Source organism: Thalassophryne amazonica, chromosome 2, assembly GCF_902500255.1.
Source record: "Thalassophryne amazonica chromosome 2, fThaAma1.1, whole genome shotgun sequence".
In the NCBI taxonomy this organism is placed as follows: Eukaryota; Metazoa; Chordata; class Actinopteri; order Batrachoidiformes; family Batrachoididae; genus Thalassophryne; species Thalassophryne amazonica.
In genome coordinates, this window is record NC_047104.1 from 113,091,077 (window position 1) to 113,117,947 (window position 26,871).

General features: G+C 40.3%; 1 protein-coding gene across 4 annotated transcripts in view; it reads right to left on the reverse strand.

Annotated features, from left to right (window-relative positions):
- Positions 1 to 26,871, reverse strand: part of ankrd11 (ankyrin repeat domain 11) — a 373,174-nt gene that overhangs the window by 258,882 nt on the left and 87,421 nt on the right. For 2 of the 4 annotated variants that reach the window (XM_034192131.1, XM_034192106.1), the window contains exon 2: positions 11,055 to 11,131. The exons of 1 other annotated variant lie outside the window; for it this stretch is intronic. The gene's annotated coding sequence lies outside the window, so the exon portion shown is untranslated. Of the gene's footprint in view, positions 1 to 11,054; positions 11,132 to 19,886; positions 19,893 to 26,871 lie in introns of all 4 variants that reach the window. One more of the 4 variants, XM_034192115.1, reaches the window with a different exon arrangement.

The following is a 26,871-nucleotide window of genomic DNA, read 5'->3' on the forward strand; positions in this document are numbered from 1 at the left end:
ACCGCACGCAAAAGAGCGCTTTTGCAGAAATAAACGGACGAACACAAAAATGATTGTGTTTAAAACCAAGGAAAAAATAAAGCCAGCAAGCCACAGATGGAAAGGAAGCCACTTAGAAAGAGCACAGAGGCGGCTGTCCATGAAAGGACAACAGCAGCACGCGCGCAAAAAGAGCGATTTTACAGAAATAAACGGACAAACAAAGTTTTGTGTGTTTAAAGCGCAGAAGAAAAGCCAGAGAGCTGCGGAGCCAGCGAGGAGCACAGAGGCGGCTCTCCAGGAACCCGTGGTTCGGTTCTAGCTGGTCTGGTGCATTACAGGTGGACAGCAACCTGGCGCACAGCACACAACTGTGGAACTGTGCTGGAGTGTCTATTTTTGGACTGCATTTAAAAAAAAAAAGAAGAAGGGACATCTTTAAACGCTGCTGTGAATCTGTGAATTGAAAACCCACACTTTGAAGGGACCAGGTGTGGAAGGGCTGCAGGTTTGGACCAAACTCATGCCTAAACGTGCGCCAACATGGCGTTATCATGGCGCTATCATGGCACTACGTAGATTAGTGTGGCTGATGCGAGCCATTTGAGGCTGTAATGACAGGTCGGTCGTGGCTCACTAGAGGCTGCTACGTGGCACATGCGGAGTACAGAGAGGCACATAGAGGCACCTTCATAGTGAATACGTGATAGATCAAAACGTGGGTCATTCTTCAAATAATCACCCCACACCCATGTGTGGCTCCTTCTTCAGCCTTCATTATTTGGTGGGACCGAGGCTTACGATTAGTGTGGCATAGTGACGGCACTGGCTGGTCTCTCTCTGGTGCTCCAAAACCCCTTTATTTATGTGAAAATATAACATGTTTCTCATATATTATGTAAAAGCCAGCAAGAAATAAACACTTCTACAACTGAGAATGCTGTTTTTGTAACCTGATAACACCTCTGGAGTGATACACAAGACGTTTCACAGACGTTAGCGTGGTGACATCACTGGCTGCTCTAGCTAGCTGCTAACTCCAGATGGTTTGTATGAAAATATAACATCTTTCTCATATATTATGTAAAAGCTAGTGAAAAATAAACACTTAAAAAATGCTGTTTTTGGAACCTGATAACACCTCTCAAGTGATTTACAAGACATCTCGCGGATGTCAGTAAATAGACTGTATTTATATAGCGCTTTTCCATCTGCATCAGACGCTCAAAGCGCTTTACAAATAACTCACATTAACCCCGATGTGAGGGTGCTGTCATACAAGGTGCTCACTACACACTGGGAGCAACAGGGGATTAAAGACCTTACCCAAGGGCCCTTAGTGATTTTCCAGTCAGGCTGGGATTTGAACCGAGGATCTTCTGGTCTCAAGCCCAACATCTTTACCCACTAGACCATCAACCCCCCCACACGTCAGTGTGCACGCTAACTTTGCTAACTCAAAGCTAACTTCCGCACTTGTCAAAAGCTCATGTAAGCGCACATGCATGGCCTCCTGCAGACACCATTAAAATGTAAATAAAAAAACTGTTCATGACTGACTGATTGATTGAGTTTATACTGCAACATCAACATAAACATATAGAGGTGAGTTTATATCAAAATAGTACTGTCCATGTAAATGCAGCTACTAGTCCAACTGTGTCCAACTGTGAGCAGAAAAAGTGTCACAAAAATTGCATTTGGGAAATGCCAGCTTTCAGCCCGTCACACGGCACTAACAAAGGACACTGAAGCCAAAATGAAACAAGAAATCTGGACTTACACTGACTTTCTGAGACAGGGTTTAACCGTCGTCCAGCTTCATTCCTGTAGCTGGCACTTTGTCAGAATTTTCAAACTGTTGAAAATGTGAAAAAATCCAGATGCTCTTTTGATTCGCAGGCTTTTCGTGATGAGAGAAGTGAAGGATTATTCATCCACCTTTTCTTGACGATTTGTGACTGACTTTTTTCCTTCGTTCAGCTATCGTTGTGTGCCGTGTGACCGGGTTTTAAAAGCAGGGAAAGTGCAGATGAGAAAGTTTGTAGTTTGCTTTCTTTGCACTGCACCTAATGGGCCTCATGTATCAACGTGCGTACGGCGATATTTGAGCGTATATGGGGTGTACGCCAAAATGGCTGCGCTACTTGGCATTTATCAATGTGGTCGTTGGTGTACGCTGCACTGAAAATATACACCAGGTCGAGAGGTGGCGTAAATTATACGCCAAAATGAACCAGCGCTGGAATCCACATAAAAATGAAAATGATCGGCCTGATAAACAGTGCTATTATACAAATCAATGCATATGTTAGATAAATAACACTTTCTTGATTATACTGCGTAATAATTAATACAAATCATTGCTGGTCTATCGAGCACGATCCGTGGCCACAGCGCTGACCGCAAAGAAAGCGCTGCTCGCCTTTTTCTCCAGACTTCGAGCCTGGAGTCAGAGCAGCGCTGAGCTTAACTTTATGTGGTGTGATTGTTTTAGACAATGAAATTGATAATTACAACTGTAGTGTTGTCAATCCCTTTGCCCGTGCTGCAATCAGGTTTTGTCTTCTCCATTCGTTTGTCACAAAATAAATAAAGAAATACATCTTAAGAATAAAGAAATCTGAAAAATTAGGCGCGTCTTATTAATTGAGCGAGCAAATATCCACATGTCAAGAATTATTGACGTGAAAAGAGAATACACTGGTCCCTCGCTATAACGCGGTTCACCTTTCGTGGCCTCGTCGTTTCGCAGAGTTTTTAGTCCAATTTTGCATGCCATGCCTTTTTTTTGTTTTGTTTTGTTTACAGTGTTCTGTGTTCTGCATGTCTGTTTATAAGAATCTTCTCGCCCAGAAGAAAAAAGAGCGCCAACAACTACCTATAACTGTGTTTGTCACTCGGAAACAGACACCTGCAGCCAGATGTGAGTGGAAAAAGGCGCGGCGTCAGGACGCAGAGGCGCGATCTGTGAAATACTGGCCAGTCACTATTAATAATTTCTTATGTGTCCAACCTCGTAGGTTGATTGTCAAAATTAAATTCGTTACTTCTAAAAGTCATCATAATTATTTATAGGAAAACGTTCTATTTTTATTTCTCAAACAAATGTTTGGGCCTGAAAACAGTTTGGTCTTATTTTTCTACTAAGGTTTGAACTTTGAGAGTGTTTACACACGAGAGAAAAGTGAGAAAATCTTAATGCCTGATTGAGAAAGTGTATAAAGTGGTTTTACAGGTGTTTTACAGCTTTAAAACGTCTGTAATAATTGTAAAAAAATAACTGACTACGTCGCAGTTTCGTGTATTACAGACTATTTTCACATTGTAACTCCCGTGATAAACGAGGGACCACTGTAACACTTTTTTGATTATAATACAAAACAATTAATACGACGGCCGCCTTTGACGCTCTATTGGCACGCGTCGTGATTGGTGGAGTTCTTTTTCTTTGCCGTCTTCCTGGCTTCCATGTCGTAAAATGAGGGTGTGTCTGAAGCGGAGTCTGAATATTTATGGGCGTGTTTATTATAGTTGTGATTGTTTTCACCCGCCGCATTTATCACGGTCGCGTCAGGCGTACGCTGAAAATGGGCAGGTGCACACTGCTTGATACATGTCACGCCAACTTTGGTGTACTTCAAATTTACACCGTAAATTTACGCCACAAGTGCGCAACTTTGATACATGAGGCCCACTGACCTTAAATTAATGTTCGCTCTACTGCGCAATGACCTGATTATGCTGTTTGTCAAGAACTCCTGCAAAACAAAAATAAAAGTGTGTGTGTGTGTGTGTGTGGGCTTAACCTTCTATCTCAAAAATAGGTCATCAAAAATAGGTCATTAAAAACACTCATTTTTAACAATATCCTTCACTTAGTCTTGTTTGATCAAGTCATTTATTTGCACACCCAACAGGAGTGACAGGTATCAAAATTGCCAACTAAAGGGTCCAATTTACCTGCTCAGAGTAGTCAGGCAAGTAGTGTTTGGGCCCTGAAGCAGTGAAACACACATAAATGCATATTAATGGTATTCCAGTTGTCGGCCCAAGATGGAATGGATACAAGCCTGAACCTATCCTCACAGTGGGCAGAGTTGGACAGCTGCAGGGAATCAAAGCCAACAGCATACATGGAGGGGACAAAAGTGTGCACACACCCTCACCAAAGAGCATGTCATTGAAAAGAGAAGTTGTCAGATGAACACCTGGTAAGACAAAGACTCAAATCTGGTGTACCTTGAGTTATTTTCCCTCTGTTTTCAAACAATATGATAAGAAACAGCTCTTTCACACAACACAGCCCAGAATTCACCATCACGACCTACATACAGATATACCTGTTATGGCTGCTGATATTGAAGCATGATCAAGATTGTGCGAGAAGAGGGAGAGAGAGCAAAAGCAAGAGAGGTGTGCAGACTTACAGTGTCAGACAACAAGGTCAGCTCATCCCGGGAGAGGTGTTGGCTTTCTAACAGAGTACAGCTACTTGAAACCAAGGTCACTGCTCTATGGCTGCAAGAGGAACAGGAGGGGCGGGCCAGACACAGGCAGCATTGGCATATTTTTTTTTCATGCAAGTCTGATGTGTTGTCCAGTGTAAGTGACAAAGTATATCTGAGTTACTTAGGTATATGTATATTTGCAGACATAGACGTAATTCAGATTACTGAAAGAACACAAATGAATGAAGACGTGAAGGAATGAAAAACAAATCCAAGCCCATTTAAGGCAGAACGTCTTGAAAAAGAATGCCTATCTGACATAAGTAAATCACAAAAGAACCCATTTAGGCTGCCATTATGGCTAGGAAACATAGAGCAGGCACATTAAAAGCTGCTGGCTTTCTGCTTTCATTTAACCTTTAACAGGCCCTTGGAAGGCTTTGACTTCCTACTAAAAAAAACACTAACTAACCACTGCACTCAGATGAAGCAAAAGATTACAGCAGTTTACCTCACAGACACGATGTATGCTCAAGATGCGTAACTGAAACAAGCTGCTAGTATCTTATCTTTAGAGGTCAGACAAAAACAGATTTAAAAAAGTGGCAAGAATGTTTGGAAGTCACAGATACTTCAGAAAAAAAAAAAAAAATAATAATAATAATAACACACGTGTGAAGGTCAATCTAAAACACAAAGACATAAAAATCTGTCAGATTTTTGTTTTTTATTAAGCTGTTTCCCATTTTCTTATTTTTCTATGTGCATGACTTGTAGTCTTCACACCTAATTATTCCAGTCAAGGTGAAATTGGCAAAAGATTTCTTCCACTGAAGTACAAATCTAAGAAAATCTATGAAAACATACTACACACAAGGTTGGCCCCTCCTCCTGCCGCAGCAAGTGAGCATGCGAACAGTGGCGGTCAAGTGTGCTAAGGCCCCTTTCCCCTACACAGGACTACCACTACTCGGCAGTACTCTGCTCGACCAGGGTTAGTACCTGGTACATTTTTTTTTTTTGTATCTGCTCAGGAAAGGTTCCAAGCGAGCCGAGTCAATACTAAAATGCGATGTCAACAGGCTGCCGGCCACTGATTGGTTAGAGAATGTCGTCACTGGATGAGTTATGACCACACCGTCCGACACAACAATAAAACCTGCCATTTTTAAATACTCGAAGTAGCATTACAGCAACCATACTTTTCTTTTGTTTCACAAGTTTTTTTATTCACACAAAACCACACCGTTGTCCTTGGATGAGTTGCGGACGTTTCAGTGTTTGGTGGCGGAGGAGAGAATACAGAGAGAGCTGGACGAAGTGATCCAAAATGAGAAGATTTACCAGTTTTTGGCCACTCACGGGTTCCACTGGACATTACAGCAACTCAGAGAAAAGCTGAAAAAGCTTAAAAGTGATTACAGGACCACAATGACCAGAGTAGGTAGAACTGTAAGGGCTGGAAACAGTTTGACCACAGGAACGGCATTTAGGGACACCGAGCAACGGGAGGCAGGATGACCGAGTCGGCCACAGTTTTGTTGGAGGCAACGATGTTAAGGGTTTTTCTGACTTTATAGTCCATAGTCTGCTTGAAGGCACCATTTAATGTTACTTATCCCATTGGTGGGAAGCGCACTTTAACAAATAATGATATTTTGAGTGGAAACTTGTGTTAACAACACAAATGAGAGGAATCAAAGAGGCCTCTATGTATTCTGAGGGGGACTATCCAGGCCTATCAGAATAGCAAACATTTACTTTCAAAAATACTTCTACTTCTCGTCTACAGACACGACAATATTTCTGAAAATTTAGGTGTGCCATTTCTTAACACTGTAAATAAAAAAAATCATTGCTTTCAAATTTTTCTGTCAATATATCATTGATAAATAGCCAAACCACAAACAGTTAGAAATTGCCCAGCGGATTAATATTACTTGTATGATGAATTGTTTTGAAAATGTCTTGTGTAAGAGAAAAAGATTAAGTTGGTTGACTAGACAAGGTCACTGTACATCAGCTCACAAAGAGAATTTGGAAATACAAACTATTTCCAAATCTGTAGACCTTGAAAAACAGAGCACAAAGTTCTATCATTCTCAAATTGATCCTGTGTCATCAATGGGCATGCTGCCATAAAATTCCTGCACAGGCAGTAAAACACAGCGCTCTTCTGTCCCTCTTCTCATGTCCTGAAGCTACACGACCCAAGGTAGAACTCAAATTCTTGTGCCTAACATGCAAGATCTTTTCCACTCAATTCGCTATTGGTGTATTTCTCCGCACCCTGTGCCACAGTGCCTTGCCTGTTCCCTGCAAACAGACTTCTTCTATACAGCATCAGTATGCAGCCTGCATCAGAGGGGAGGAGAAGGAGGAGCAAAGGGGAGGAAGAAGTGAAGGTTGGGAAAACAAAGCGTCTATAGTCGTGTCTCCAGCCGGGCCAGGCTGAGCCTCACTAGCGGGGGCGAGTTATGTAATGTGACTGGCAGGGCCCACTTCCCTGTTCAGAGATTTGCCGCACAAACTAATCTCCAATGAGGAACAAACCCTGGTCTGTAGAAAGAGATGATAGAAAGGAGGGGCAGGAAAAAAAAAGTGATTTTACAAGAATGTCAGCCTTTTATTTCTACCACATTCTAAACATGATCACCCCCTCTATCACCTCCTTGTCTGATGCTTACAATCAGCTCAATATCAACACTGATCATTGCTGGCTACCGCTTTCACACCAAGAAGACACAAACATCGAGCATTTAATGCAGACTGTCTTGTAAATAAACAGCAGTCATGGGTCATATAAGGCTCAGACCATTAACCATAATTCCATAATCATCACTGCAAGAACAATTACTCCTTCTACGTATATGCTAAAAAAAAAAAAAAAGACTGCCCACGTGGGCAAAGTTTTTTTTTGTTTGTTTTTTGTTTGTTTTTTTTTTAGAGATGACAGCCAACATACCAGCTTATGCAGACTCTGTGTTCTCAGGCTGCAGGACCTGTTTATTTGGTCTGCTATTAAAAATGCAATGGTTGTTACGCAACAACTTCCTTCCATAATATCACTGAAGTGTATCTGTGATAACAAGTAGCAGGATTTGTGTGTGACAGAGCTGTGTGTAGCCGCGTTTTCACACTTTCAAACACAGCAAATCCAGATACAGAGCAGGTAAACGGATGTGGGTAGAGCTTCATGTCGCTGAAAGAAGAAGAAGAAGAGAAAGAGGCAAGTGATTATGAGGCACCTCAGTCAATTTGCTAACGCAGAGGACAGGTGGAAGACTTAAAGCAGTTAAAAATAAAGGTTTGATTCTGATTTACTGAGCTGCTTTCCTGGAAGCCATGTGACAGGCATCACATGAGGAGGGGGGAGCAGTGCGTTAGTGGACTGAGAGGGAAGGGATATACACAGCCTGTCTTCCATTCCTGGCACAATAAGCTTTGTGATCGGTTTCCGTGGTTCCCGGTGACAGTAAAGCAGACAGAAGCAACTCAGATCCAAACACCAGCTGTGCACCATTACAGCCGTGGAGATGAAATGGACAGAGACAATTTGCGCAGAAAGCAACAGAGAATGAAGCTGCATTTTAGCTAAAGGTTTAGAGACAGGCCATTCACTACTGGGTACAATGCCGATTTCTATCAGTATGATATTTTAGGCTTCAGACCAGACAGAAATCCAAATATAACACAATGCTAAAATACCCTCGGCCATATGTGCATTGTGTTATTTATCATTTGCAGTTGTTTAGTTAATTATTCCAACCCTATTGTCTTACGTACAATTTGTACATGTTCAAATCAAATCATCATTTGTTCATGTTGTGCAAATCAAGGAATACTTGTAGATTACCCTGCACATAATATTAATGAGACCAATTTAACTCCATACCAACATGAACGTTGAGTTAGCAAAAGTTAGCATGCAAGCTAACATCCACAAAATGTCTTGTAAATGACACCAAAGGTGTTATCAGGTTACAAGAACAGCGTTTTCAGTTTTAGAAGTGTTTATTTCTCACTGCATTTACATAATATACCAGAAACATAGCAGTTAGCAAGTCACTAAATCTCTGTAAAATATCTTATAAATAAGTTCAGAGGTGTTAATAGGTTCCAAACACAGCGTTTTCAGTTTTAGAAGCCTTTCTTTCTCGCTAGCATTTACATAATAAGAAACATGTATATAAACACACAAAAAAAGCAGTTTTGAAGAAACCAGCAAATGACATCACAGTGCAGCTCTACTCTAATTGGCTGTCACCCATGTTACTCAAGCACAAAATGGATGAGTTTATAACAGAATGTGACTTTTTAAACCTCTTAAAATACATCAAGGTTATCCATCTTTGAACTTGTCCAAGGTCTGTGTCCCAAGTATGTTCCCTGTGAATTTGAAGACTGTGGCAGTAACAGAACTGGACTTGTGCTGTAAACAGACAGACGGACGCCAGGTCTTCGCAATACCCAAAGGCCATATGTTAGCCTTGTGTAAAAATGAACCAGAGTACCAACAAGGCAGAGCTCATTCAGTTTTATTCTCCAAGCTATTTCCCCAGACGATAATAATAATAATAATAATAATAATAATAATAATAATAAACACTGTAACACAATTTTTGTTCCTGGCTTCTAAGTGTTATATTTCAACTGCTTATGTCTAAAGTCTACGGAAAAATGACTTCTAGAAAATTCTGGACAGTTCTAGCAGTTAAAGAATATTCTAGAAGACTACTCAGTAGTACTGAAGGCGAATCGAGAATATTCTTGAAAACAGACAAATTTCAAAATATCATTGTCCTGATCACAGAAGCAAAGTTTCTGTGGAATAACAGCTATTTTCTATTTATTTAAGGCATAGCAGGTTAGGAAAACACACTGTGTACCCAGGAACAAAACAAAAATAAAAATGTTACATAGTGTAATTATTATTATTATAACAACAACCTTTATTTAACCAGGTAGAAAAACCCATTGAAATTGAAACCTCTTTTACAAGGGTGACCTGGCCAAGAAAGGCAGCAGCACAGGTCACAATGGACAGGTATGCAAGTGAATATGTAATTAAATTACATTGTAAATAAAATTCTTTACCAATAGCTGTAAATATTCTGTCATTTAAGCATTTACACAATTATATAAATATACTTGAATAAACTACCATGTGGAATGTTTCCAGCAGTGTGTAAACAGTCTTGGTGACACTAATTTACACACTGCTGTAAATCGTGTTGCTGGTAGTTGAGGTTTCATATTATTCATGAAAATGCATAGAGGCGTACATTTTTTGAATGTTTTATTTTGGTGTTTTTTTCTCCCAGAAGCAATGCAATTCGGGACCATGCCATTTTGGGTGAATTTCAGTATATTTACTAACAAAGGTCCATATGTTGCCACGACAAATTCTGAATTTCATGAAAATCTGAGGTAGTGAAGTTTAGCCCATTGGGTGATTTGGTGATAAATAACCGCTGCACAGCACAGAATTCTAGAAGTAAGCTCAACCTCTCATCAGTCTACTAACAAGCACACCATCAACACAAGTGTCAAAACGGTCACTTAAAGAGGTCAGGCTAAAGTTGCAACTGTCACTAAACTATTATGAAAGACCATCAATGAAACACCTACTGAGTGTTTTGTTGCAAGTAAAACAAAGCCATTTTGCTCTTCACAGCACATTTACTTTGGAATTTATCTGCAAGCTATTGCATCTCAAATCACCTTAAGACAGTGAATTATTACATGACGGTAAAACAACAGGTAATCATAATTATGCGCATTATGAGTTCCAACTCACAATTAGCACTGACATCCTACATAGTGAATGCAATCAACAAAAATCCAAATATACACAGCTTACATTTCCAGCTTATATATCAATTTGATTTTGACACTCTCAATGCCAGATGGTTTTCTGGTATTCAACAGCATGTCCCATTGACAACTTTTAACAATTCACACTTAATCATGTTGTGGTTGCAACCTGGCCTCTGTATTACAGATGTGCAATGAAAAAAAAAAGGCCTTGCTTGTAACTCAGCTTTGTGTAATCAGGATTTTCTGCTACACTAAAATGAAGCAACAGAACAAGTGTGTGCGCACACATGAAAATGTGAGACAAAGTTAATGGAGGGCCTTCTGTTGAAACAAATGCTAGTTCTGCACTATAGAAGCTGTGACCTACTTTCCACAGTGTTGTGTGCGCACACATGCACACAAAGAGAGGAAGGCAGAGGTTAGGCATGCACTAATCTCTGTTTTTAATACATGCATTCCAGTGCATAGAGTCATTGCTGCTGCACATACAGTTTGCCTGTCAGTACAAGCACCGTGTGTGCGCGCACGCGCGTGCGTGTGTGTGTGTGGGGGGGGGGGGGTTCCCTCTAACATAAATGTCATAATATAAAAAAGACAAGTTATTGAGCTGAAGAAACTGTAATACAGCTTCACATTTCACATGGGTAGCACTCATCTAATTTGTGTGGTTGCTTAAAGCATTAAAGAAATAAAGGTAGTCAGATGAAGAAGCATTTAAGTTCAACAGCGTGAACGAAGAAGCTCCAACATGTAAACAGACATTATACTTGAAGAGAATCTGTGGCACTTTTATCTTCTACATACCGATTCCATGGCTGTGGAGAATATCTGGTCTAAAATCCAACTATAAAAAAGCCTGCTGCTGCTGAGTCCACAGAATCCTGAAAAACAGATCAAAATAAAACAAAGTATTAATTACCAGGAGAGCACAGAACACTTTCCATGCTTTACAGAGTAACAAGTATGAATGCACAAGGTTGTTTTCACTTTCAATGCACGGTAACACGATGCAGAGTCCACAATCACGTTGTAAGCTTTTGTTTTTCCTCATGTTCTTTTTAAACCCAAAGGAGGACATTTGACAAAAGCATTAAGGGTCCTTTAAGACAAAATATATTGAGTGACACACTTTACTGTATTTGTTTTATTATTTTCATTTGTTCTTGAAGCACAAAGAAAAATGACATACATAACTGGTTAAGTAGTGTGCGTGTGCACACGCACGCACGCACACACACAGTACCTAGTAAAGTCCACTTACCAGTGCATCAGTGAACAAAATAAGTTAAGCTAGCTAGCAGCACCAGTGCAAAACATGCCTGTAAATGGGTAAAATATTGGATGCATGCTGTAAAAGTACGGACTTACGGTACGTACGTACACGAGTATTGCGAACAAATGTTTTTCTGCATGCAGTAGCTGCCACACAATTACATAAAATGGCTCAGCGCAAACAATTTTACTCAACAGCATTCAAGCTAAAAGTTGTGAAAGAAGCAGAAGTGAAGGGGAAACACCATGCCGCTCAGATTTTTACAGTCAATAGGAAACGCATCTGGGAGTGGTGTAGGAACAAGTATAAGCTTGCAACCTTGGCTACAACAGTAAAACGGCTGCCTGGTGATGGGGACAGCAGGCATTCGTGTGACAGGGAAGGGTCTGACATATGAGGCACTGCGGCTGTATAAGCAACATGGAAACCACGACAGACAATGATATTTTGGTGCAATGAAGTAGGATTATTTCATTTTCATTTTACTCTGTTCTCTCAGGAACTCACAATTTCACTACAAGCAATGTGATGAAAAACAAATCGGAGGGGGCTTTAGGGATGAAACGATTAACCGAGTAATTCGAATAATTCGATTACAACAAATGTTTGAGACAAAGACTTTGCCTCAAACATTTTTTGTAATCGTTTAAAGCTGTAGTACATATGCCAGGCCTGTAGGTGGCACTGTAATGCTCCCACAAAAAACGAAACAAAGACTGTAGAGCATGCCCATAACTAATGTAAGCGCTAACCAATGTAGCAGGCGATGCTACAAGTTTACAAAGCCAAATGCTGAGTAAAATAAAGCCTTTTAAGAGAAAGGGTCTGTGCTGATCGTCTGAAATGGACATATTATGCACTTAAAGTGAAGCAGTGTGTTTATATATATATATATATATATATATATATATATATATATATATATATATATAAATTAAAACGTGGCTTGCTCCAATGGCTGCTCTCCAACACCACAGATGAAGCAAAAGGAAGCGCACGTTAAATTAATCATGTTTAACTATTCAAAAAAAGCCTATATTCAGATTTGATAAGAGTTTTTATCAACAGGATGTAGAGTTAATTTATCAGTGCAGCTGTTGTGGAAATGTTGCACCCCACAGCCGTTTTTTCAAAGGCTTTGTTATTCGCCAAGTATCCACAGAAAACAAGGAATGTGACTTCAGTTTGAGCTGCTCTGTATGGCATGTAGAAATATACACTAAACACTGAATAAATCACAGCAATAAGAAGTGCAAATGAAATGGGCAATAAAAATAAAAAAAAGAATGCCCTGTCCGCAGACAGAAGATTTCACAGAGCGCCTGGGCTTATGGTTTGGCAAAGCTCCAAAACTCTTAATGTGAAAAAATAAATAATTACCTGGGAAAAGAGAGAGAAGGAACATCCTCTGCATGATGGTACAGCGACATTGTGCCACTGCTTAGGGAGAGCCCTGCCACTACTGATATTGTTTAAAAATACAAAAGTACTTTTTTATCCGATTACTCGATTAATCAATAAATAATCCATAGAATACTCGATTCCAAAAAATATTCGATAGCTGCAGCCCTAGGAGGCTTTATTAAAGAGGGAGTGTTTATTAGGCCAAATATCGTTTTAAGAAAAAAATCTAATCCAGCACAGTACAACATAGGGGTGGGAATCTTTGGGCACCTCACGAGTCAATCAGATTCAGTGGGATGCAATTCGATTAAAAAACAATTATTGATGCATTATGATACATTTTTTTCCTTCTATCAGGATGTAATTCCGTAAGAGAGAAATCTGAGAAAAAGTAAACTGAGCCAAGGGGAAGTTGAAGGGTTGTAGATGCTCTGAAATACCTTTTCCTGCATTTCAGAGCAATAAATTGAAGAAATTGCATGAGATTTTCATTAAATGATTGAAGAAAACTTTGTGAAATACAGCAGACTGCGCATTTATCAGCAAACTTTTGCCACAATTTATGTTACAGTCTTATTCAAAGTGGAGAAAATTATTTTTTCCCCTCAAAATTCTACTCACAAAACCCCATAATAACAACATGATACAGCTTCTTTTTTTTTCTTCTTTTTTTTTTTTTTTGCAAATTGATTAAAATTAAATACTGACACCTTTTGCTCAATACTTCATTGACGAACCTTTGGCACCAGTTACAGCCTCAAGACTTCTTAAACATGATGCCATAAGCTTGGCACACCTATCTTTGGGCAGTTCTGCCCATTTCTCTTTGCAGCACCTCTCAAGCTTCAGAAGAATGGATGGGGAGTGTCAATTCACAGTCATTTTCAGATTTCTGCCACTGAAAAACAACCATACAACATGATGCTGCCCCCATCATGCTTCACTGTGCCTGGTTTCCTCCAAACATGATGCCTGGCATTCACAACCAAGAGTTCAATCTTTGCCTCATCAGACCAGAGAATTTTGTTTCTCATAGTCTGAGAGTCCTTCAGATGCCTTTTGGCAAACTCCAGGATGCTTACTCAGTCTCGCCACTCTACCATACAGGCCTGATTGGTGGATTACTGCAGAGATGCTGGTCTTTCTGGAAGGTTCTCCTCTCACCACAGAGGAATGCTGGAGCTCTGACAGAGTGACCGCCGGATTCTTGCTGCACCTGAGCTCAATTTTGAGCTTCATGGCAAAGGCTGAGAATACAGTACTTATGTATGTGTGATTTTTTAAAATAAATTTACAAAAATCAGAATAAATAAATAATTAAATAAATAAACTTATCACTGTCATTATGGGGTGTTGTGTGTAGACATTTGAGGGAAAAAAATTAATTTCATCCATTTTGGAATAAGGCTGTAACATAACATACAATGTGGAAAAAGTGAAGCACTGTGAATACTTTCTGGATGCACTGTATGCTCAAACACACAACAGGTTGACCCCTCCTCCTGCAGAAAGGAGATGGAGGAAGAGATGCAGCAACTTGATGGTAGTGAAGACAAACCAAACAGAGGCAAAGTTGCTTTAAAATCCGATTTTTGAAGATTTTGAACGTGCGGGACATTCCGAGCATTTGAGAATGCGCATCCTGGGCATGTTGCATCTCATGAGATGTACAATAAGTTGAATGGTAAGGAAGGAGAAAAGCACTTGTATGGATTGACCAGACAAAGGGACAGAGCTGGAAAGGATGTGCAGCAGGTTAGGGTGGTAAAAGATGCAGATGGTAATATGCTGACAAGCGAGGAGAGGTGTGTTGACAAAATGGAGGGAATATTTTGAGTAGCTGATGAATGAGGAAAATGAGACAGCGAAAAGGGTGGATGATGTCAAGAAGATAAATCAGGAAGTGCAAGAGATTAGCAAGAATGAAGTGAGGGCAGCTATGAAGAGGATGGAGAGTGGAAAGGCAGCTGATCCAGTTCAATGGAGGCATGGAAATGTCTAGGAGAGATTGTAGTGGAGTTTCTAATCAGAATATTTAATAAAATCTTGGAAAGTGAGAGGATGCCCGAGGAGTGGAGATGAAGTGTGCCGGTTCCTATTTTTAAGAACAAGGGTAGGCTAATGTGGAGAGATGCAGTAACTACTGAGGCATGAAGTTTACCAGCCACAGCATCAAGTTATGGGAAAGAGTAGTAGGAGCTGGGCTTAAAAACAGGTGAAGATCTGTCAGCAGCAATATGGTTTCATGGAGAGAAAGAGCACGACAATGCAATGTTTGCTCTTAGAATACTGACAGAGAAGTATAGAGAAGGCCAGAAAGAGTTACATTGTGTGTTTGTGGATTTAGGGAAAGCTTATGACATGGTACCAAGAGAAGAGTTGTGGTATTGTATGAGGAAGTTTGGAGTGGTAGAGAAGTATGTGGTGGGGTAGTGCAGGGCATGTACAAGGATAGTATGATAGCGGTGAGATACGCAGTAGGAATGACAGACTCATTCAAGGAGAAGGTGGGATTACAGCAAGGATCAGCTCTGAGTCCTTTCTTGTTCGCAATGGTGATGGACAGGTTGACGAATGAGATCAGATAGGAGTCTCCATGGACTATGATGTTTGCAGATGACATTGTGATCTGTAGTGACAGTAGAGAGGAGATTGAGTCCAGCCTGGAAAGGTGGAGATATGCTCTAGAGAGCAGGTGAAAGAAAGTCAGTAGAAGCAAGACTGAGCTCATGTGTGTGAATGAAAGGGAGCACAGTGCAATAGTGCAATTACAAGAAGTAGAACTAGTGAAAGTAGACTAGTTTAAATACTCCAAAGTAATGGAGAGTGTGGTTGAGAGGTGAAGAAGAGAGTGCAGACAGGGTGTGAATAGAGAAAGGTGGCAATAGAGATTTGTGACCTAAGAATATCTACAAAAGTGAAGAGGAAAGTTTATAAGAGAGCAGTGAGACCAGCTATGTTGTAGGGCTTGGATAGTGGCACTAAAAAAAAAAAGAATGGGAGGCAGAGTTGGAGGTGGCAGAGCTGAAGATGTTACGATTCTCTTTGGGAGTGACAAGAATGGACAGGATTAGGAATGAACATATCAGAGGGACAGCTCAAGTGGGACACTTTGGAGACAAAGTCAGAGAGGTGAGATTAAGATGGTTTGGACATGTATGGAGAAGGGACCCATGGTATATAGGGAGAAGGATTCTGAGGATGGAATCACCAGAAAGGAGGAGAAGGAGGAGGCCAAAGGAGAGGTTTATGGATGTGGTGAAGAAGGACATGCAGATGGTTGGTGTGACAGAGGAAGTTACAGAGGACAGGAGGAGATGGAATGACTGATCTGCTGTGGCGACCCCTAACGGGAGCAGCTAATAGAAGAATTAGAAAGAAGACTAAGCAAGACTAAGCAAATGCACTGAGGGTGGGCATGTGTTGGAAAAGATAAATGTGGATTGGCATTGGTGCCTCTCTATCAAATGTTTTCCAAAATGAACAGCTGTCACAGACCACACAGGCGTTCCTCAAATAATTATACAGCCTGCTAAACAGGAAGTTACAACACAAATATCCTGGTGGTGTAGCACTTCTGGAATAATCAGAAAGGAAGTTGCGTACGCACATTGTGATTTCTTTCGAATGCCAAGGTCAAAACAGCAAAAATGCCTCAGTGTGAAAATGGAAAGATATACATCAGTAAACTCACAAAATGTTAACCCCTACCTAGGAGCTTGCCTGCATAACATAGCAGTGGTAGTAAACCCTTTTTGTGATCAAATACCTCAATTAACAAACTGGCCAATCACTGACTTACAATTGTGATGTGCTTTTTTGTAATAAATAAATAAATAAAATAAAAATCCAAACTTCTCCTTGAAGAAATCAGACCCGAACTGTCCACATCTTCATATGGTGTGCAGCCACTGTCTAACCTTAAATGAAATCCACCCAAACAGTTGGGGAAGACACACGCACACGCACACACGCCTTCATATTGGAGTAGCACAGAGAAGAATTTTCTTTCAACAAAACTGGGCTGAAAAGATTAGTCGAGTAACTCGAATAATTCAATTACAAAACACGTTCGAGGCAAATTCTGTGCCTTGACGCTCTATTTAACATTGTAGTAAGGCCTGTGTGTGGCGCTTTAACATCCCCAGTAAAAAAAAACAAAAGACAACAAGAGCATGCGCAAAGTTCATGTAAGAGCTAATCAATGTAGCACCAAAAGCTACAGCTTTCCAACATGATACACAGAGTAAAATAAAGCCTTTTAAGAGAAAGAGGGTCCACGTTGATCATCTGAAATAGACTGACTATGGTTCACTTTAAATACGCAGTGCGCATTGAGAGCAAACTGGAGTCAGTTGTTTAAACGGTACTCGCCTTTGCAAACATAGAGCAGGATGCACTGCTGTCTCGTCAAGGCTCAAAACATCAGATCTTATAGTTCAGAGTCCACTGTATGTCTTCCCCCTCCAGAAAATTGCCAGTAGTCACAAACATACTTAAACATCCCTTGTTTATTGTTTCGGCATTCTAAAGAAACAGCGAGACCAAGGGAGGGAGAGAGCGCTTTATGTACTGTTTTGAGAGCGCAGCGCATGTCCGAAAATAAATAAAAGTACTTCATTTAGCCATATTTGGAGTCAGTCTGGGTCAGTTAGAGAAAATCGTCGCACCGATGTGGTGCACGTTCAGGTGCAGCCTGACTGACTGAGGATTACACCGACCACTTACACTTATGGTCCGGAGTGCTGAATAATTACTCAGGAAAACAAAGGAATACACAAAGGAATTTGACAATATGAGTCACAATTTCCTAATGTGATACATATGCATGACGGGAGGGTGAGTTCTCAAACCTGGGGAAGAACATTGTGTTGAAGGTTTTCTTTAGATATAAATACAACCAACTTCCATAACAAATGTTATGGAAGACCCGGTTGCCTGCGTGTGCGCAGCGGAGCGTGTAGGGGACGACTACTGAGACGATTTGATTGAGCTAACTGATGCTACTATTTCTTGTAACACACACAACACACACACATTCCACTACGCTATAAGCCGTGTGAATGCATGAAGAACTGTTCAGATGAAAAGCTAACAATATTTTTGGCTGGACTCAGGAACTACACAAAAATCTTTTTTTTTTTTTTTTTTTTTTCTTTTTGGACTTTAGCAGCAGTGGAACACCAAAATATAAGTCCCTTTTCTGTTGTTTATAAATTAATAAAATATCAATTGGCAGGGATCTATTTTAGCCGTTATATAAAACAAATAATAAATGTTTTTACATTATTTCAATGGAACGAATATTAATTCTGTTTGTCTCATTGAATGGTATTTTCCAGCTTTCACCTCGTGAAATATTTGTACCACTGAACTCAAACATTCAATATTTGTATACAAGTCACTGACAGTCATTTTTGGGAAGTCAAGTACAGGAGAAACTGACTGAAAAGTTTGGAGGGCAGAGTAGGCTGTAATATGACATACGCGATTCAATTGTCAAAACTGACATATGTAAATAAACTGAATCAAAACAGTGCATGCTGACCCCACTCACATCTGAGGATTGGCTTTACAGCTTGCTATATTTCTAAGCATTTATCACTGCAATATCAAATCAAATCAATTTTATTTATATAGCGCCAAATCACAACAAAGTCGCCCCAAGGCGCTTTATATTGTAAGGCAAAAGCCATACAATAATTACAGAAAAACCCCCAACAGTCAAAACGACCCCCTATGAGCAAGCACTTGGTGACAGTGGGAAGGAAACTCCCTTTTAACAGGAAGAAACCTCCAGCAGAACCAGGCTCAGGGAGGGGCAGTCTTCTGCTGGGACTGGTTGGGGCTGAGGGGAGAGAATCAGGAAAAAGACATGCTGTGGAAGAGAGCAGAGATCAATCACCAATGATTAAAAGCAGAGTGGTGCATACAGAGCAAAAAGAGGTGAATAAAAAGAAACACTAGGTGCATCATGGGAAACCCCCCAGCAGTCTAAGTCTATAGCAGCATAACTAAGGGATGGTTCAGGGTCACCTGATCCAGCACTAACTATAAGCTTTAGCAAAAAGGAAAGTTTTAAGCTTAATCTTAAAAGTAGAGAGGGTGTCTGTCTCCCTAATCCGAATTGGGAGCTGGTTCCACAGGAGAGAAGCCTGAAAGCTGAAGGCTCTGCCTCCCATTCTACTCTTACAAACCCTAGGAACTACAAGTAAGCCTGCAGTCTGAGAGCGAAGTGCTGTATTGGGGTGATATGGTACTATGAGGTCCCTAAGATAAGATGGGACCTGATTATTCAAAACCTTATAAGTAAGAAGAAGAATTTTAAATTCTATTCTGGAATTAACAGGGAGCCAATGAAAAGAAGCCAATATGGGTGAAATATGCTCTCTCCTTCTAGTCCCTGTCAGTACTCTAGCTGCAGCATTTTGAATTAACTGAAGGCTTTTCAGGGAACTTTTAGGACAACCTGATAATAATGAATTACAATAGTCCAGCCTAGAAGAAATAAATGCATGAATTAGCTTTTCAGCATCACTCTGAGACAAGACCTTTCTAATTTTAGAGATACTGCGCAAATGCAAAAAAGCAGTCCTACATATTTGCTTAATATGCGCATTGAAGGACATATCCTGGTCAAAAATGACTCCAGGATTTCTCACAGTATTACTGGAGGTCAGGGTAATGCCATCCAGAGTAAGGATCTGGTTAGACACCATGTTTCTAAGATTTGTGGGGCCAAGTACAATAACTTCAGTTTTATCTGAATTTAAAAGCAGGAAATTAGAGGTCATCCATGTCTTTATCATCTTTATCATCTCATCTTTATCGTCTTTATTATCATCTGCGTAACAATGAAAATTTAAGCAATGCTTTCTAATAATACTGCCTAAGGGAAGCATGTATAAAGTGAATAAAATCGGTCCTAGCACAGAACCTTGTGGAACTCCATAATTAACCTTAGTCTGTGAAGAAGACTCCCCATTTACATGAACAAATTGTAATCTATTAGATAAACATGATTCAAACCACCGCAGCGCAGTGCCTTTAATACCTATGGCATGCTCTAATCTCTGTAATAAAATTTTATGGTCAACAGTATCAAAAGCTGCACTGAGGTATAACAGGACGAGCACAGAGATGAGTCCACTGTCTGAGGCCATAAGAAGATCATTTGTAACCTTCACTAATGCTGTTTCTGTACTATGATGAATTCTGAAACCTGACTGAAACTCTTCAAATAGACACGCCGTTGGTTCGGGATACAATGCCGGCCGCCAATTACGGTGGCATAAACTGCGGCACTACAGGAAGAGGCAGGATGAAATGGCGATTAAAAAGTATGAAACGCCGTTATTCGCGTTGTCTCCGTCGTCACGCAAATTCTCCGGGAGCGCTCCCGGAATTATTCGACATGTTGAATAATTTTTTCAACGATTCCCGGTAAAGCCGGAACTAAGCCACGCCCCCTAGTGCCGGCGTTAACAAGGGCGTGTGATCCTTAAGACGGCCAAAAACTCTTCCGGGACGCTTCCTGGAGCTCTTACCGTCTATGTGTAAACGGGGCTTAAGAGTCAAGCTTTCAAATGAACTAAAGCTCTGTCTGGGTCTTTGATTAATTAATAAGCTGGAGTGGAAGATTGCTGCTACTCCTCCTCCTCGACCTGTGCTATATCAGACTACTCTACTATTTTGGGAACACTTGGATTTTGAGATTTTTTTTTTTTTTTTTTTTTTTTTTTGACAGAAATTAAACATACACCAAAATATACAACCTTATAAAAAACAAACCAAAGCCAATATACCATTCATTTGTATGATCCATATCTGTAAATAGAAACTGTATCCAGTTAGCCAGAACAAAACGACTCAATTTTGAAGCTTGAAAATTGAGTGCCCAGGTATGTCACAAAATAAACAAATCTGAGTACCCATCTGAGTACCCATTTTTTTCCAAATGTTTTGGTAAAAAAAAAAAACAGCTATGAAAGATTCTGGGGCAAGACTGTTTCTACAAATATGCAATATAAAACTGAAGAGAAAGACTAAAAGAAACAAATATTTTTCTTGCATCTTATTTATTTGAAGATCATTTACAGAAGCACAGCACAAAATAACACATTAGCAAATTGTGACTCATCTGCGTGATGATGCAGCAACATTGTGCCATTGCTTAGGGAGAGCTGTGGACTATTTACGTTGTTTAAAAAATACAAAAGTACTTTTTAGTCGATTAATCGCCAGAATACTCAATTCCTAAAATAATCATTAGCTGCAGCCCTAAACAAAACAGATAAACACTCCACTACAACACTTCATCATGAAGCTGTGTAGAGGAAGCTGTGACGCAAAACTCAAAACTTGCACTCTGCACAATGTCTTCAATCACAGACACAGAAGTCTATAACTTCTTCAAGGTTGTCTGGGTGTATTGGTGGCTTTCATCTGTAATCTCCTTATACAGTCACTCAGGTTTTGACAACTGTTGCCTCCACACAGATTTACCATAGAGTACCATAATGTTTGTGTTTCTTCATAATTGATGCAAATAAAGTCCAAGACATAATCAGTGGTTTGGGAATGTTCATGTATCCATCCCCATGACTTGTCTGAAGAAAAGTGGATGTAAAAGTGATGATTTACATGTGCTATACTAAAGGGAGCACTTACTTATTCACACTATCATTCTGGCTTTCAGATTCTTATTGATTTTAATTCATGATGTGGCGATTACTTTCCACTGTGAGTTTAAAGGTCATAATTTTTGAAATTTTAATTTACAAAACCTGAATTTTTTGTTTTGTTTTTTTGATGTCCTAAAAAATTTCTAACATTTAAAAGCTCAGTGGGGCAAACACACCACTGTGTGTGGGTGTGCACTAATATATGTGCACTGTGTGCACATATACATACATATATATATACATACATATATATATATACATATATATATTTATGCGCACACACACACACACACACACAGTTGTATGTAAACGTTTGGGCACCCCTGATGATATTGGTTCTTTGGATCAGCAATTTCAGTTAAATATATCGTATAGCAGACAAACACAGTGACATTTGAGAAGTGAAATGAAGTTTCTAGGATTTACAAAAATTGTGCAATAATTTTTAAATGCATAAATTTGGCCACCTCAACAGAAAAAATACATCAATATTTAGTTGATCCTCCTTTTGTAGAAATAACAGCCTCTAAACACTTCCTATAGCTTCTAATGACAGTCTGGATTCTGGCTGAAGGTATTTTGGCCCATTTTTTTTTACAAAACATCTCCAGTTCAGTTAGGTTTGTTGGTTTCCGAGCATGGACACCCCACTTAAAATCACACCACAGACTTTCAAGAACATTCAGGTCTGGGGACTGAGATGGCCATTCCAGAACGTTGTACTTGTTCCTCTGTATGAATGCCTCAGTAGATTCTGAACAGTGTTTAGGGTCATTGTCTTGTTGAAAGACCCAGCCCCGGCGCAACTTCAACTTTGTCAGTGATTCATGTACATTGTTCTCAAGAATCTGCTGATACTGAATCCATGTGACCCTCAACTTTAACAAGATTCCCAGTACCTGCACTGGCCACACAGCCCCACAGCATGATGGAACCACCTCCACATTTTACTATAGGTAGCAAGTGTTTTTCTTGGAATGCTGTGTTCTTTTTCAGCATGCATACTGCCCCTTGTTATGTCCAAATAACTCAATTTTAGTTTCATCAATCCACAGCACCTTATTTCAAAATGAAGCTGGCTTGTCCAAATGTGCTTTAGCATAACTCAAGCGACTCTGTTTGTGACATGTACGCAGAAAAGGCTTCCTCTGCATTATAGCATCTCTTTGTGCAAAGTGTGCTGTATAGTTGAATGATGCACAGAGACACTATCTGCAGCAAGATCACGTTTTAGGTCTTTGAAGCAGGTCTGTGGGTTGACTATGACTGTTCTCACCATCCTTCGCTTCAGCTTAAGTGAGATATTTCTTGGCCTGCCACTTCGGGCCTTAACTAGTACTGTGCCTGCGGTCTTCCATTTCCCCACTATGTTCCTCACAGTGGAAACTGACAACTGAAATCTCAGATAGCTTTTTGTATCCTTCCCCTAAACCATGATGTTGGTTTCAGGTCATTTGAGAGTTGTTTAGAGGCTCCCATGTTCCCACTCATTAGATGCAAAGAGGAGAAACATTTGCAAATGGCCACCTTAAATACCCTTTCTCATAATTTGATTCACCTGTGTAAGGAGGTCAAGGGTCAATGAGCTTACGAACCAATTTTTGTTCCAATAATTTGTGTTAAATGTATTCAAATCAATAAGATGACAAGGGTGCCCAAATTTATGCACCTGCCCAATTTTGTTTAAATAATTATTGCATACTTTCTGTAAATACTAGAAACTTCATTTTACTTCTTAAATATCAGTGGCTACGTTTACATGCCTTTAATATTTGGGATAAGGTCAATATTCCGGTTTCGGAATCATTAGGAATAATTCGTTTACATGCTTCAGCAGACAGAGTTACTCCTGTATACATGGTCATTGGTATCATTTGGAATATCCCCATCTAAACAGCGAAGCACGTCTTCCACCGGTGCTTGATTTGGACTGGCGTTCGTGCAAATCCTGCTTCGTGTAACTTTTCAGCCACCTTCTTGTAAATGTCACTATCTCGGTACTACTACAGTCAATAAAAGACATTATATTCATGTCTTTCACGGTACTAATGAAGTACTCGGTTTCCTCCTCACTCCAAAAGTGTGGTGCTGTGCTGCCGCGTCTGGATTTCCCCATGCTTGTTTACCTCTGCTTCTGTGGTGTCTGGTGGGTTGCGCGTACCACATACAAGTAGTTGCAGTACTCAAAAGACCAAGATTCCTTGCGGATAGGACATGCGCAGAACACAAAATAATGTTCCTTTCTATGGGGATATTCGGGTGTAACCCGGGGGTCATATTCGGGTTTTTAAAAATATGAGCATATTCGGGTTTTTGCGGGTGTTTACATGGCCGTGCGCAACCGGGTTATTGCTAATATTCCGGTTATGAAAGGGTTATTGGCTGCATGTAAACGTAGTCACTGTGTTCGTCTGCTAGATGATATATTTAACTGAAATTTCTGATCCAGACAACCAATGATTTATAAAGGAAAATCATGAAAATTATCAGGGGTGCCCAAACCTTTGCATACAACAATTATATATAAAATGGTTGTACAAGTTTTGGCATATATCATCACTGTATATGCAGAGACGTCAATATTACAAGGTCAATATTGTGCTAATGGATCACAAAACATATGGAGCAGTTTTTACTAAGCGATCACATCAGAGAAAAGAAGATTAAAAAAAAACAAAGATTGGGAGCAAACATAATTTTTCTTTCTACTTTTAACCATCAATGAAAACAAGTACGTTTTGTCTTCGGTTCTGAATGAAAACAAGGTGTCCAATGTTGAAATATTTGTTATATTAAATGGCAACATGAAATAGTGAATAATACTAGTGAATAAAATTTAGCAATTGTCACAAACAACAAAGGGATAAAATTAAGACAGACCTGAGCTTACAACTTCAATTTTTTTCCCAAAACAATGACAATTTCTCCATTGATCATGTATATTGCTGGTGGTTATTGAGCACAAAATTACAACCAGTTACAGGATAAGATGTCAAAGCTAACAAATGGGGGGGAAAAAAAAAAGTTCTGTAAACTCTTCTCATGCTAGATTCAAATCAGTGCAGCAAAACCATTTACAGGCACAGTGAGTTGCTCTGTCGGGTGAGGCCCTGAGCTGACCATGTCAGCAGTATTCCCCATGTCATTTTAACAGAGTGCATCAGCAACAAAACAACTGGTTATCCTGCTGTTCAGTGGATGTAATAATAATAATAATAATAATAATAATAATAATAATAATAATTTGGCTGTTAACAGCAACTTCCACCCATCAGAAAAGTTACCATTTCAATTTAGGATTGTGGGTAATGTGGTTCTTTTTGGTGTCATTGGAAATAAAACACATTTTTGTTAGAAGTATCACACAGACTTCATGGAAATAATTACTCCCAAAAAATTTTACAGAATTAAACTGCCCCGTACGCATGTTCACAGGCATGCTGCCATTTGTGTAATTCAATCATTCATTAATTTTCTCGCACTTATCCAGGTTGTGGTGGCAGTAGACCGAGCACCTTAATCCACACTTCCCTATCCTCGACCAGGAACTTTCAATGTGAAGAACAACCGGCTGTACTCGGAGTCCCAAAAAAGTTTCAAGCCTCTCATTCTCCGTGAGTGTAACCCCAGATGCTTGGAGAAAGAATCATTTTACGCACAGACAGCACATCTTAATCATGACAATGAGGTGTGCGTGTGTGTTTCTGCTTGTGTATGTGTGTCTTTCTTGTGTATGTATGTGTACATTGTTGTTGTGGGTGAAGTGTGGCACATGCCTCACATACAGAAGTAATTAACTGACCACTGCCGTTGGGTTTCAGCCCACAGACAACCACAAACCTATGATACAGTTTAAAATGAAGAAATACAAAGTTTCACAGCATTTTTCATAAAACTCATTTCTGCCTCAACATGAAAATGACAGCATCATAAATGACAAGACAGAATGATCAGGAAAAGTCGTCTGTGCTCAGCACAAAAAGGCAAAGAACTGCAGTAAACTTTTTATGCACAGAGACATCTTACTTTTTTCACCAACTGTTAATTCATTAAATATGCACAATGTTCTCAAGAATTTTTTCCTCCTGTCAGGCAGCAGCACCTGCATTAAGCCTCTTCTCATACAGAAGCTGCAGTGCAGGATGCGCAACACCTTTGAAAATGAAGGAAAAGTGCAGCACAAACTGACCTTTCTGCTCAGTTTTTGCCAGTCGGACAACTAGCATGTTGAAGGTTATTATTATAATTTCCACCCTGCCAATTCAGAAGCAAAGTGGGTTCACCACATCATGTATTCATTTGATGATGTGATCAGGTCTTGGACTGAAAAGTGGATCAGTCCTGTCCCTCCGATAACAGATATGTGAATTGTGTCATTATTGGACCTCATACAAATATTGGATCGAATCAGCCCCATCCCTAATTTTCAGTTTTATCTGTTTATGATGCATACACACTGTGCCAATGGCACATTGGTATCACTGTTTTTCTTAAAGCATCAATTATACTGACCAACATGATTTTTCTTGCATGGAGTTTTTCCAGCTTCTAAAATCAGCACCTCCAAATCCGAGGCCATGGTTCTCGACCGGATAAAGGTGCTTTGACCTCCTCAGGTCGGTGGAGTGTCCTTGCCTCAAGTGGAGGAGTTTAAGTATCTTGGGGTCTTGTTCACGAGTGAGGGACGGATGGAGCGTGAGATCGATAGACGGATCGGTGCAGCATCTGCAGTGATGCGGTCGCTGTATCGGACCGTCGTGGTGAAGAGAGAGCTGAGTAGGGGGGCAAAGCTCTCGATTTACAGATCGATCTACATTCCGATCCTCACCTATGGTCATGAGATTTGGCTCATGACCGAAAGAACGAGATCGCGAGTACAAGCGGCCGAGATGAGTTTCCTCCGTAGGGTGGCTGGGCGCTCCCTTAGAGATAGGGTGAGGAGCTCGGTCACTCGGGAGAAGCTTGGAGTCGAGCCGCTGCTCCTCTCGTCAAAAGGAGTCGGTTGGGGTGGCTCGGGCATCTTTTCCGGATGCCCCCTGGACGCCTCGCTGGAGAGGTGTTCCAGGCACGTCCCATTGAGAGGAGGCCCCGGGGAAGACCCAGGACATGCTGGAGGGACTACATCTCTCGGCTGGCTTGGGAACACCTTGGGGTTCCCCCGGAGGAGCTGGGGGAGATGTGTGTGGATTGGGAGGTCTGGGCGGCTTTGCTTGAGCTGCTGCCCCCGCGACCTGACTCTGGATAAAGCGGAAGAAAATGG